The sequence below is a fragment of the Paramormyrops kingsleyae genome, chromosome 15 (assembly GCF_048594095.1).
Source record: "Paramormyrops kingsleyae isolate MSU_618 chromosome 15, PKINGS_0.4, whole genome shotgun sequence".
NCBI classification, from domain to species: Eukaryota; Metazoa; Chordata; class Actinopteri; order Osteoglossiformes; family Mormyridae; genus Paramormyrops; species Paramormyrops kingsleyae.
This window is the reverse complement of record NC_132811.1, coordinates 27,857,871-27,870,032: the sequence shown is the minus strand read 5'-3', so window position 1 is coordinate 27,870,032 and position 12,162 is coordinate 27,857,871.

The following is a 12,162-nucleotide window of genomic DNA, read 5'->3' as shown; positions in this document are numbered from 1 at the left end:
TCGTCTGGCCATCTGAGATTAGCCGCGATGGTCCGGAACTCTAAGGAGAAGTCGGCTGCGGCCCGGTTGCCTTGGCGACAGTCCAGCAGGCGGAATCCTGGGCGCCTACCAACTGCAGGATGATCGAAGATCCCTCCCGCAATGCTTGATGAAACTCTCTGCCAGACCGAAGCAGCGGGCTGTCATCAACCCACAGTGCGGTGGCCCATTCACGCGCCCTGCAGGTTAGTAGGGAGATCGTAAAACGGACCTCAGCTCCAGGGGTAGTGAACATCTCGGGATGCTCCTCTACGTAAATGCCACATTGCATCAAGAAGCCTTTACACTGATCTGGATCGCCATTGTAGCGTTCCGGTAAGGCGATCGGCAGAGGTGCGGTGGAACACGGAGGGGATTCCGGGAGGGGTATCTGGTCGGCGCGCGCTGCTAGCATTCTCTCCATAGCCGTCACTCGGTTCTCTAGGTTCCCCACTGGATCCATTCTGAGGCGAAGTATTCTGTCACGCAGGCTAGGGAACAGAGACCAGGATCCAGGAATGCAGGGAGAACCAAGGTTTAATGGATGGTTCAAAGACAGAGAGCCACACCAGTAGACAGAGCAGGAGGGGAAGTCCACTGACTCTTCCCTAGGTGGACCTGAGTAGGGAGCAAGGCTCGGGGCCGAGCCCCTGGACAGGTAAGGATGCTGGGATGTCCGATGAGAGGCTAGAAGTACTCATGGTCGTGGTTCAGAAGAGGAGGTCGTTGCCGGGGAAATCCGTCCGACGAAGAAAGACAAGACAAGACCACAAAGGTGAGGGGAGACACGAGGAGCCGGGCTCGGCGGGAAAGGCGGGTCAGGTTCGGGATCTGGGCTGTGGGAGGAAGGAGAAGAGGTAAGGAATCGACAGGAGGCAAACAGGTCAGGTAAGGGAGAACGGGTAGACAGGAGACAGGAGAATTGCTTGGTAAGGCTACGTAACATGAGCGCAATACTTCGCACTGTCCTGTAGCGCTGAATCTCCTTATATCAGGAGGTTAATTGCCTCCTGACTGGTTGCACTTGTCTGGCTCTGCCCTCGCTGACGTGACAGCCATGGCCCAAATGTTACATAATACAAATTGGGAATACATAGAATATAAATATTTGCACATATAAAGAATATAATGTAGCAACCTGCATGTTTTGTGTGCTGTATGTCCATCTGTTTCTTTTTCAGCTCCTCTCCAGTTCATCATGTTCATCTGCTGCAGTCCACTCTGATATCCAAACCGTGTTTCTGGCAGTTCCCCAATCCCCCACATTATCTTGAGATCATCTTGGACTATTATTATGATTGTTGTTCTGGTTTGGTTTCAATATTTGACTTTCAGATTGTATTTCAATTTATCACAGACTTGGGAATTTCAATCATGAGGGCAGGGAATCGTGCAGGCAGGGAAAGGATGGGGACAATCCACTTTTGGCTCACAGGAAGAATGGGGTTTATTAACAGAAACTGAAAACACAGGGAACACTAGAAAACAATGGACCACGACGGGTCAAAAACCAAACAGGGAAAAACAAAGACTAACTACCAAAGGTCAGGGCAACAAGGAGCAGGCAGGCAGAGGACAGGACAACACAACAACACAACAACACAACAACACAACAACACTGACTAACAACTGAAATACACCTTCAGAAAAGCACATGAAATATTAAGAAACATTGACACACTAAGAGCTGAACTAAGGCAGGAAAATAAATACATAAACTGAACTGGGTAATGATGGAACAGGAGTGAGACATAAAACAATTAGCCAATCAGGGAGGGTGCAGGACAACGAGCAATCACACAATCAGGAAACAAACAAAGACTGGCACAAGAACAGGCAACAGGTTAAACTAATAATTAACTCAAGGAACCGGGAGATCATACAGGGAACCTAAGAAACACAAGAAAACAGAATCTAATACTGGGGAATAACAAAGACAGGTTAAACACAACCAAGGTACAAAGCAAAAACCAAAACAAAGCACAAACTCACAGGAACTAGAAACTGATAAATGGAACACTAGGGAACAAAATACAAAAACAGAGGAGACAGGATTTTAACACACGACTCAGGGGATTACAGGTAGCCACATGCTCAGCTCATTGAGCTATACGGCCATCTGGGACGCATGGGAAACACTAACAACTGACAGTGGTGAGAACAGGATGGCCAGCGGCACCAAGACATGAAATACTCGGACAGACAGGTGCAGACCCTAACACAGTTGGGTTGTGACAATAACAAAAATGATATTGTAAGACATAAACATTAAGACACACAAAGAAATGCAGTTAGTCATCTAACTGGTTGGGAAAGATTGTGCAAATTGGCATATAAGTAGAATGTGCAATAAATGAATGAGTAGGTTCAAAGTGGGGTGGCATGGTGGTGCAGTGGTTAGCCCTGTTGCCTCGCACCTCTGGGACCTGGGTTTGAGTCTCCACATGGGTCACATGTGTATGAAGTTTGCATGTTCTCCCCATGTCATCAAGGGGTTTCCTCAGGGTACTCCAGTTTCCCCCAACAATCAAAAGACATGCTGAGGCTAATTGGCATTGCTAAATTGCCCTTAGGTGTGCATGTGTGAGTGAATGGTTTGTGTGAGTGTGCCCTGCAATGGGCTGGCCCCCCATCCACAGTTGTTCCCTGCCTCGTGCCCGTTGCTTCTGAGATAGGCTCCAGACCCCCCACTACCCAGTAGGATAAACAGGCTGGACAATGGATGGATGGATGGATGGATGGATCATTTCAAAGCTACTGTTATATTTCCATTTGGCCAGCAGAGACCATTGGCCATCATGTAAGTCCCTGATTGTTTTCAGCCTAATGTGTAAACTGTTCATACCTGTCTCTAGTTTGAACCTCATTTGTGTATGTATGCTCCTGCCCTTGCCTGCCTATTCAGATCAATTCACAACTCATTGCTGTTAGTCATGATTTTAATGCTTATTCATGTGTGCATCTCCATAAATTACATTTCCATAAAAAATCTAAATCTAAAACATATTTCACAAATGACTATAAAAACAGAAGCCTGATAACTATTGAAAATGTGCTTAATATCTGGAAAAATCATTTTAAGGTACATCCAAATGGGAAAGCTGGCACAGGGAACAACACAGTGTTACGTGCCGTTAGTTTCAAGGGGATGCCTACAGGTTCTCCGGATCTCCCTCGTCGCCATTCGCCGGCTGCATCTTTGCTCCGCCTCCGCATCCAGACCCCGCCCACGACTCCTCCGATGCACCACTCGTCACTTCCGGGACCTGAAAAGGAAAGGCCACAACTGGAATACTTCGGGAGCTCTGCTCATTTTTAGATTACTATTGGTTTGCTATCTTTTTTTTTTTTTCCCCTTGTCGTGTCCAGCAGTTTAGCAAGCAGGATGTTAGTCTGGGTGCCTTATTGTGCCAACACTTTTATTTTAACAAGCGGAGCTTCGGATTTAAGCTCCTCTTGTTACTTGAGGTATACTCTTTATTAATCATTTTTATGTCATTGCGCCACAAAGCCGGAGCTGACGGGGGGTTAGTGGGAAAGAGATAGAGAGAGACAGTGAGAAAGGAGAGAAAGGGGTGAGAGACAGAGGAAGTAGAAAAATAAATAAATACATAATAAAAATAAAAATAAAATAAGGAGGGGGGTCAGAGGGAGAGAGAGACAGGGAAAGAAAAATAATACATAACAAACAGTAGAACAAAAAGGATAGAGTAATAAGAGGACAGCTGCTGTATCTGAAAGACAAGATCCAGGGACACACACAAACAGTATACACACAAAGAAACCAGTGGTACCATTATGACATGGTTTGCTATCTTTGATTTGACTATTGTGTATGACGGTTTCAGTTTACCTCTCCAGGAGCCTACACCTTATTGTGGTGGAGGGGTTTGCGTGTTCCAATGATCCCAGGAGCTAAGTTGCCTGGGGCTTTATGCCCCTGGTAGGGTCACCAAAGGCAAACAGGTCCGGGGTGAGGAACCAGATGAAGTGCGGCTCACAAGACCCCTTATGATGAAAAAAAATAGTGGCGCAGCCCGAACAAGGCACGTGGGTCCCCCCTCCAATGGACTCACCACCCATAGGAGGGGCCATAGGGGTTGGGTGTGATGCGAGCTGGGCAGTGGTCGAAGGCGGGGACCTTGGCGGTCCGATCCTCGGCTGCAGAAGCTAGTTCTAGGGACATGGAATGTCACCTCTCTGATGGGGAAGGAGCCTGAGCTGGTGCGCGAGGTTGTGAAGTTCCGGCTAGACATAGTCGGGCTCACCTCGACGCACGGCTTGGGCTCTGGAACCAGTCTCCTCGAAGGGGGTTGGACCCTCTTCCACTCTGGAGTTGCTCATGGGGAGAGGCGCCGAGCGGGGATGGGCATACTTATTGCCCCCTGGCTGGGCGTCTGTACATTGGGGTTTACCGCAGTGGACGAGAGGGTAGCCTCCCTTCACCTTTGGGTGGGGGGACGGGTCCTGACTGTTGTTTGTGCTTATGCACCAGGCGGCAGTCCAGATTACACACCCTTTTTGGAGTCCTTGGAAGGGGTGTTGGAGAGCACTCCTCCTGGGGACTCTCTTGTTCTACTGGGGGACTTCAATGCCCACGTGGGCAATGACAGTGAGACCTGGAGTGGCGTGATTGGGAGGAACGCCCCCCCCGATCTGAACCCGAGCGGTGTTTTGTTGTTGGACTTCTGTGCACGTCATGGATTGTCCATAATGAACACCATGTTCAGGCATAAGTAAGTAAGTAATTTATTTATAGAGCGCTTTTCACAGACAAATAGTCACAAAGCGCTGTACAATAATGAAACAAAGTAAAACAGAAAAAAAAAAAGAAATACAAAACTTAAAACTCAGTAAAAAACATTACATAAACAACAAACAAATACATAAAACATGCCATGCTCAGCTATGAGTAAAGGCCTCGATAAAAAGAAAAGTTTTGAGCTGTTTTTTAAAAGAGTCCACTGTAGCAGCAGTGCGCAAGTCACATGGCAAGCCATTCCAAAGCTTAGGTGCTACTGCCTGAAAAGCACAATCGCCACGGGTTTTCAATCTGGTACGAGGAATCACTAATAGCCCCTGCTGACCAGATCTAAGCTCCCGACAGGCTGTATAGCGATGAAGCAGGTGGGCAATGTATTCCGGTGCTTGACCATGCAAGGCTCTATAAGTGAGCACCAGAACTTTATACTGAACTCGGAACTGCACTAGAAGCCAATGCAGTGAGTACAGGATTGGAGTAATGTGGTCTTTTCTATTACAACGGGTTAAAAGCCTAGCAGCTGCATTTTGAACCAACTGAAGGCGTGAGAGGGCGGACTTACTCAGGGTCGTGTAAAGGGCATTATAGTAGTCGAGTCGTGATGAAATAAATGAATGAACCAGCATCTCCAATTCTGGTTTTGATACAACAGACCTTATTTTAGACAGGTTTCGTAGATGAAAAAAGCATGAACGGCTAACCGATCTCACATGGGAGTCGAGACATAAAGACTGATCCAATGTAACCCCAAGATTACGAACACTTGACTTAGAGGCAGGAATAACAGATGATAGTTGTAGTCTAATCTCAGAGTGGAGGCTAGGGGGAGATACAATTAACATCTCGGTTTTTCCAGAGTTTAATTGTAAATAATTATTACTACACCAGTCCCTCACCTGAGACAAGCAGTCAACCAGAGTAGATAATTTGTTCAACTGATTGGGTTTAAATGAAAAATAAAGCTGTATATCATCTGCATAAAAGTGATATGTGATATCCTGAAATGATTTAAGGATTAAAGATAAGGGGAAAATATAAATTGAGAAGAGTAACGGACCAAGAACCGACCCCTGAGGCACCCCACTTAACATAGTCGCAACATTGGATGTAAAATCAGCCACACTGACTGAGAAACTGCGATTGGTAAAATAGGATGCAAACCATTCTAAAGTAGAATCGGAGATGCCCACTAACTGCCCTAACCTATTTATTAAGACTGTATGATCCACCGTGTCAAACGCCGCACTTAGATCCAGCAAAACAAGCACAGAGCACAGGCCCCCATCAGCAGCAATTAAAAGATCATTTAAAACTTTAAGGAGGGCAGTTTCTGTAGAGTGCAGCCTCCTAAAACCAGACTGTAGGGGATCAAGGAGCTGGTGCTCATCTAAGAAGGCACCAAGTTGCTGTTCGGCAACCTTTTCTAATACCTTAGCAATAAAAGGCAGTTTTGAGATGGGCCTGTAGCTGCTCAGAAGAGTTGGATCTAAATTGTTTTTCTTTAACAGTGGTTAAATAACGGCCGATGACAAGGAACAACGCCCGAAAGGAACAACGCCCGATGACAAGGAACAGTTTATAATGTTTAAAAGGTGAGGGCCTAAACCAGGGGTGTCCAAACTTTTTGCAAGGAGGGCCAAATTTGATAACGTGAAGATGTCCGGGGGCCACTAGTTCCTTCTGACATTTTTTTAACCAGAAAAGTTACATGAAAATACACACTGTTATAAAGCAATTTTCATTGTCACGATTACCTTTATTTTTTAAATGGCAATGTAACCAAACATAACATCAACAGTTATAACCAAATCTTATTAGAGTTTAATAAAATAAGTGACATAAGTCTAAGTTTATTATTGTGCTTTAGGCCTTTCATTGTTAATAGTGACAGATGTTACCGTTCAAAAAACACTCAATTTCAGATTGAACAAGGAACAGATAACTTGCTGATACTAATGAGAAGGGTGATACTGAGATCTAGATTTCAGTAAAGAGACCAGGTCTGGCTTGAGGGCAGTGGTTGAGATGCGTAAAATGTCACGTAAGTGGGAGTCAGTCATCCTTGACCACAATGAGTGAAGAAGGGATGCAGAGTAGAGACCTGCGCGGGACGGATTTTTCAGTCCCGCTCCCGCAAGATTCTGTCCCGCTCCCGCTAAAAATATATATTATTTTCTCCCGCTCCCGCCCGCAGTATTCAAGTTTTGTCCCATTCCCGCACGCAAAATCCCGCAGGTAAACATATAAGTAGTTTTATTTTTACCGCTTCTTCCCGCTACTCTGTTGTTTGTTTCACTTGCTTCCCTTTTGAGTATATATAAAAAAGAAACAGAAAACAAACAAATATGTTTCGTTTTATTTGAGTTTAATTAAATGGAATGATGAACATTGGACACGAACGAGGATATAGATATAGCCTATAGTTCCGCGCATGAACCACGCGAGAATTAGCTTCCGACCTTGTGCCTGTAAATTATTATTTTAATTTAGTCGTTCTTGTTGCTTTTGTGCAGTAGATAAATAATAGAATATTTGTTTTTAATAAATTAATTTTAAGATAATTCAATTTTGCGGGAGTCCCGCGATTAATTCTATTCTCCCGAAACCCGCACATACATGAGGACCTTACCGCCCGCACCCGCATTCACCCATCAAATCTTGTCTCGCGCCGCACTCGGTGCGTTGGATCCCGCGGGAGTGCAGGTCTCTAATGCAGAGCCAGATAGCATCGGAACCGTGTGGTGAAAGGAGGAATTACGTTTTTAAAGTATTTATTTATTCTGACAGAGCTAGCGGACCATAAATAACACATTATGAGACTGAAGCTGCGGGCCGTATGAAATCTGGCCGAGGGCCGTGATTGGCCTGCGGGCCGGACTTTGGACACCGCTGGCCTAAACAATCAAAATTCTTCAACAATAATGTTGTCGGCAGCACATCAGAAATACAGGAAGAAGGTTTCATCTTCCTGACTAACTTTGAAAGATCAGAGAGTGAGACTGGAGAGAATGTAAAAGTTTCTGAGACAGATGGAAAAGGAACAAGAGATGGAGCTGCCACAGACACGATGTTTGCCCTAACATCATTAATCTTGTCAACAAAATAATTCAAGAAATTGTTACAATCGTTATCAGCGAACACCGGAATATTAGAATGTGTAGGAGCAACAATGTTATTAATTATGTTAAAACTTTAGGGTTTCGCTTATTAACCCGAATAATGTTTGAAAAGTAAGCTGATCTGGCATCCCTTACCGTAGAATTAAATGACATAAGCAAATCCTTTAAATATGAACGGTGAACCTCCAGATTAGTGGACTTCCACAGGCGTTCAACTTTGCGACAAGATCTCCTGAGATTTCGGATGGCATCGTTCATCCATGGGACTGAAGAGGGGTGAGAACCCTGCCTGGTTTTATATGGAGCTATCTTATCCAAAATTACAGTACATGAATCATTAAAATTTTGGACTGCTGACTCCACATTTCCAACATTGTTATCCACATCACATTTAGAAAACAAATACGCAAACTGGTTAGTCACTAACTCATTAATATAACGAGTGCATCTAATATGAACAGGTAATACCGACTCTGCATTTATTAATAATTCAAAGAATACACACTTATGGTCACTAAAAGTAACATCACAATGTGGCAAGCAGCTCAATTTGATCCCGTGTGAAAAAACCAAGTCCAGTGTATGCCCACCGCTATGGGTGGAACCGGTGACATGCTTGAGTGAAATTAAAAGAGTCAGTAAGATTCATGAATTCAGACGACACATTGCATGAGGCGTCGTCTACATGAATATTAAAATCACCGATCATTAAGACTCTGTCCAGTTTGATTATTGAGGACAAAAAGTCTTGAAATTCTGCCAGAAATTGGCCTGCTGCACCAGGTGGTCGATAAATTACAATACAGTATAATGGTTATTACCGGTACAGGAGCAGCAGCCGGTAGAGCGCCACACCCGGTGTGGCGGGGAATAGCGCGGAGTAGCCCAGGAGATCTTTCTCGGCAGACTCGGGGTCTTGGCCGAGGCGTGTTGCGCGAGACAGCAGGAGTTCCAGGAAGTACCGGTCTCAGGACAGTCGGCCTTAGCTGAAGGTCGTCGAATCGAGAGAAAATCGAGGGAGCAAAGATCCATAAGCACCGGGTTCTCGCATGCACACCTGCCCTTTTTCCTCGTCTCTTCTTCCTCCGACGAGCCCGCAGATTGTCCCGGGCACTGTTTGCTAGCAGCAGGGGGAATCCGCATAACAACGCGGCATCCTCCATCAAGGGAGGAGAAAAGGTAAAATTGTACTGGCAAGAAAACTTTCCCATCGCTAGCCGTATGTTAATCAGCGATGAGCGATCGTAAGTAAACGTAGCTGGTAAGCCACATACAAGCAATAACGAAACACAATAAAAAACCATCAATGCAGTACGGAAAGACGGAGGTGAGCAGAGCAAGGTAGAGGCATAGCCTAACAGAGGCGCCATCTTGATCTGATAAGTGAGCATAAGGGTGTTCATATGTGCACTTGGCACCAGGACACCCTAGGCCGCAGTTCGATGATCGACTTTGTTGTCGTGTTCTACATAATGATTTCAGCGAGATATAAACTGAAATACACTGTAAAAAATGATCGTGCCAATTAGTTATCACAACTTAACCTTTTGAGTCAAGTTTACTTATCTGGATTGAACTTGTTGAGATAATTCAAATATTTAAGTTTTCCTTGGTTGAACTTATCAGACTTAAAAGAATGAGTCAACTGAACTCAGATATATCAGTTAACATAACTGCTTCAAATTTCTGAGCTTTAAATAGTATAAATATGTGCAAATGAAAACTAATTAATATTTTATATCAGTACATTTAAAAAATAATAATTATGCAGTCAACTATTTTGTAACTTATTTTATTATTTTTTGATGTATTTCTATGCATGCCATTTATAATGTAATGTCCGTGAACTGCAAAATGTAAATATCAGTGTAATGTTTCAGCTATATTATGATAAAAATATTGTAGCAATTTTATATTTATATATACATACAAATGAAAACTAATTAATATTTTATGATATCAGTACATTTAAAATTTGTATTTGTATGCAATCAACTATTTTGTAATTTGTTTAATTTTTTTTATGTATTTATATGCATGCCATTTATAATGTAATATCCGTGAACTCCAAAAATGTTAATATCAGTGTAATGTTTAAGATATATTATGATATATATATAACAGAATAGAACAGAATCTTGTTTTGATCCACAACATTAATAATTAACTTTAGAATGTTTGTGTACGTACTCCTATATAATTTTAATATATTCCAAGATAACAATTGTCAGCTTCGGTGGGGAGTGCGAGCAAGGATGCAGGCGAGCGAAGCCAGGAAGTCCGGTAAAAGGTTTATTTTTAGAGGCAGAAGGACAGGTGCGGACATCGACGGACTATACAACGATGACAGATCTGGGGTACACTGACTTAGACACGGACTAAATACAAGACACAGGCTAAGGGTAACGAATCACAGGTAAGAGACAATCAGGGAATCACACGAGGTAACGAGGTGGGCGTGGCACACATCGGGAGCGGACGGAGCGGGGCGTGACAGAACCCCCCCCCAAAGGCGCGCACACCGGGCGCGCCAGAGAGGAGGCGACGGACGGACCGTCAACCAAAACCAGGGAACAGGATGGAGACGCAAAACAAGAACAGGGACGAAAAGAAGGACAGGACCTGACAGAGGACAGGGAAGGCGGACAGACAGATCAAGAAGGGAGACACAGGGGGAACACCCACAGGCGACACGAAAGGGCCAGGAGTGCCAAAAGGAGGAACAAAGGGACCAGAAGGAGAGACAGGCGGGACGAACGGAAAGGGAGGAGGAAACAGGGGAGCCCGAGGGAGCCCAGGCGGGCGACAGGCAGCGGCCGGAGGGGCCGCAGGCGGGAGGGAGAAGGGAGCTGAAGGGGACCACCCAGGGGCCAAGGGAACGGGACGAGGGAGTGACGGAGGGGACACGGAGGGAGCAGGAGGGAACACCGGTGCAGGCAGGCAGAAGGGGGAAGCCGCGGCAGGCGGAGGCGCAGCCGGAGCCGGCGAAGGCGCCGTCCGACGCCCAGCCGGAGCAGGGGGGCCCGGAGGCGACCGACACGGACCCGGAGGCGGGACCGAGGACCGGCACCGAGGATCCAGGGGGGGACCCGGCAGGGGGCACCTCGGCGGGTGCCGCAACCATTTGGCCAGCAGGGGGCGCCGCAGCAGGCGCCGCCAGCACACGGCCAGCAGGGGGCACCGCGGCGGGTGCCGCAGCCAGAGTGGTGGCAGCTGCCGGGACTGCAGGCAGAACAGGCGGGTCAGGTGGTGCCGCTGGCATTGCGGCGGAAGCTGCAGCAGGCGGTGCCGCAGGCAGAGTGGCGGCAGCTGCAGCAGGCAGGACAAGCAGGGCAAGCGGGTCAGGCAGGACAGGCGGGTCCGCTGGCAAAGCGGCGGAAGCTGCAGCAGACTGTGCCGCGGGCAGAGCGGCAGAAGCTGCAGCAGGCAGGAAAGGCAGTGCCGCTGGTAAAGCGGCGGAAGCCGCAGCAGGCGGTGCCGCAGGCAGAGCGGCGGCAGCTGCAGCAGGGAGGACAGGCAGGCCGGGCAGGTCAGATGGGACAGGCGGGTCAGGCAGGACAGGCGGGACGGGTGCCGCTGTCACGTGGTCAGCAGGGGGCGCCTCGGCGGGCGCGGCCTCCACGCGGCCGGCTACAGGGACTGCAGGCAAACCAGGCAGCGCAGTCACGGGCAGATCGCCGGCGGCAGCAGGCAGCGCAGCCGCGGGCAGATCGGCGGCGGCAGCAGGCAGCGCAGCCGCGGGCAGATCGGCGGCGGCAGCAAGCAGCGCAGCCGCGGGCAGATCGGCGGCGGCAGCAGCAGCAGGCGACGTCGCGGGCAGAGCGGCGGCATCAGCAGCAGGCGGTGCCGTGGGCAGATCCGGAACACGCAGGTCCGGAGCCGGCAGGAAGGGTGCTGAGCGCGTGGGGGCCCTCCCTTTCCGGGCTTTGGGAACCCGGGGAACGCCGTCTCTTGCGGCGCGAATTCCGCCTTGCCCCAGACGCTCCGGCCGATAGTACAAAGCCTCCATCGGAGGGGGCTGCTCCGGATGCGAGCTGGCCAGGCTCGTAGCGATGGTGTCATCAAAGGCGGGGAGGAGATAGCAGGCTCCCAGGAAGAGCGACGGAGTCTCCTCCTGCAGCCTCTCCCCTCGCTCGGCGAGCCGGCGTTGTAGCCGACGGAGGCATTTCCGGGCTTTGCCCAGAGGGTAGTCCTGCCCCGACGGGCGCTCCTTCCGGAGCAGGTCCCGGCCCCGGCTAGCCAGCTCCAGGGCTACCGGGTCCT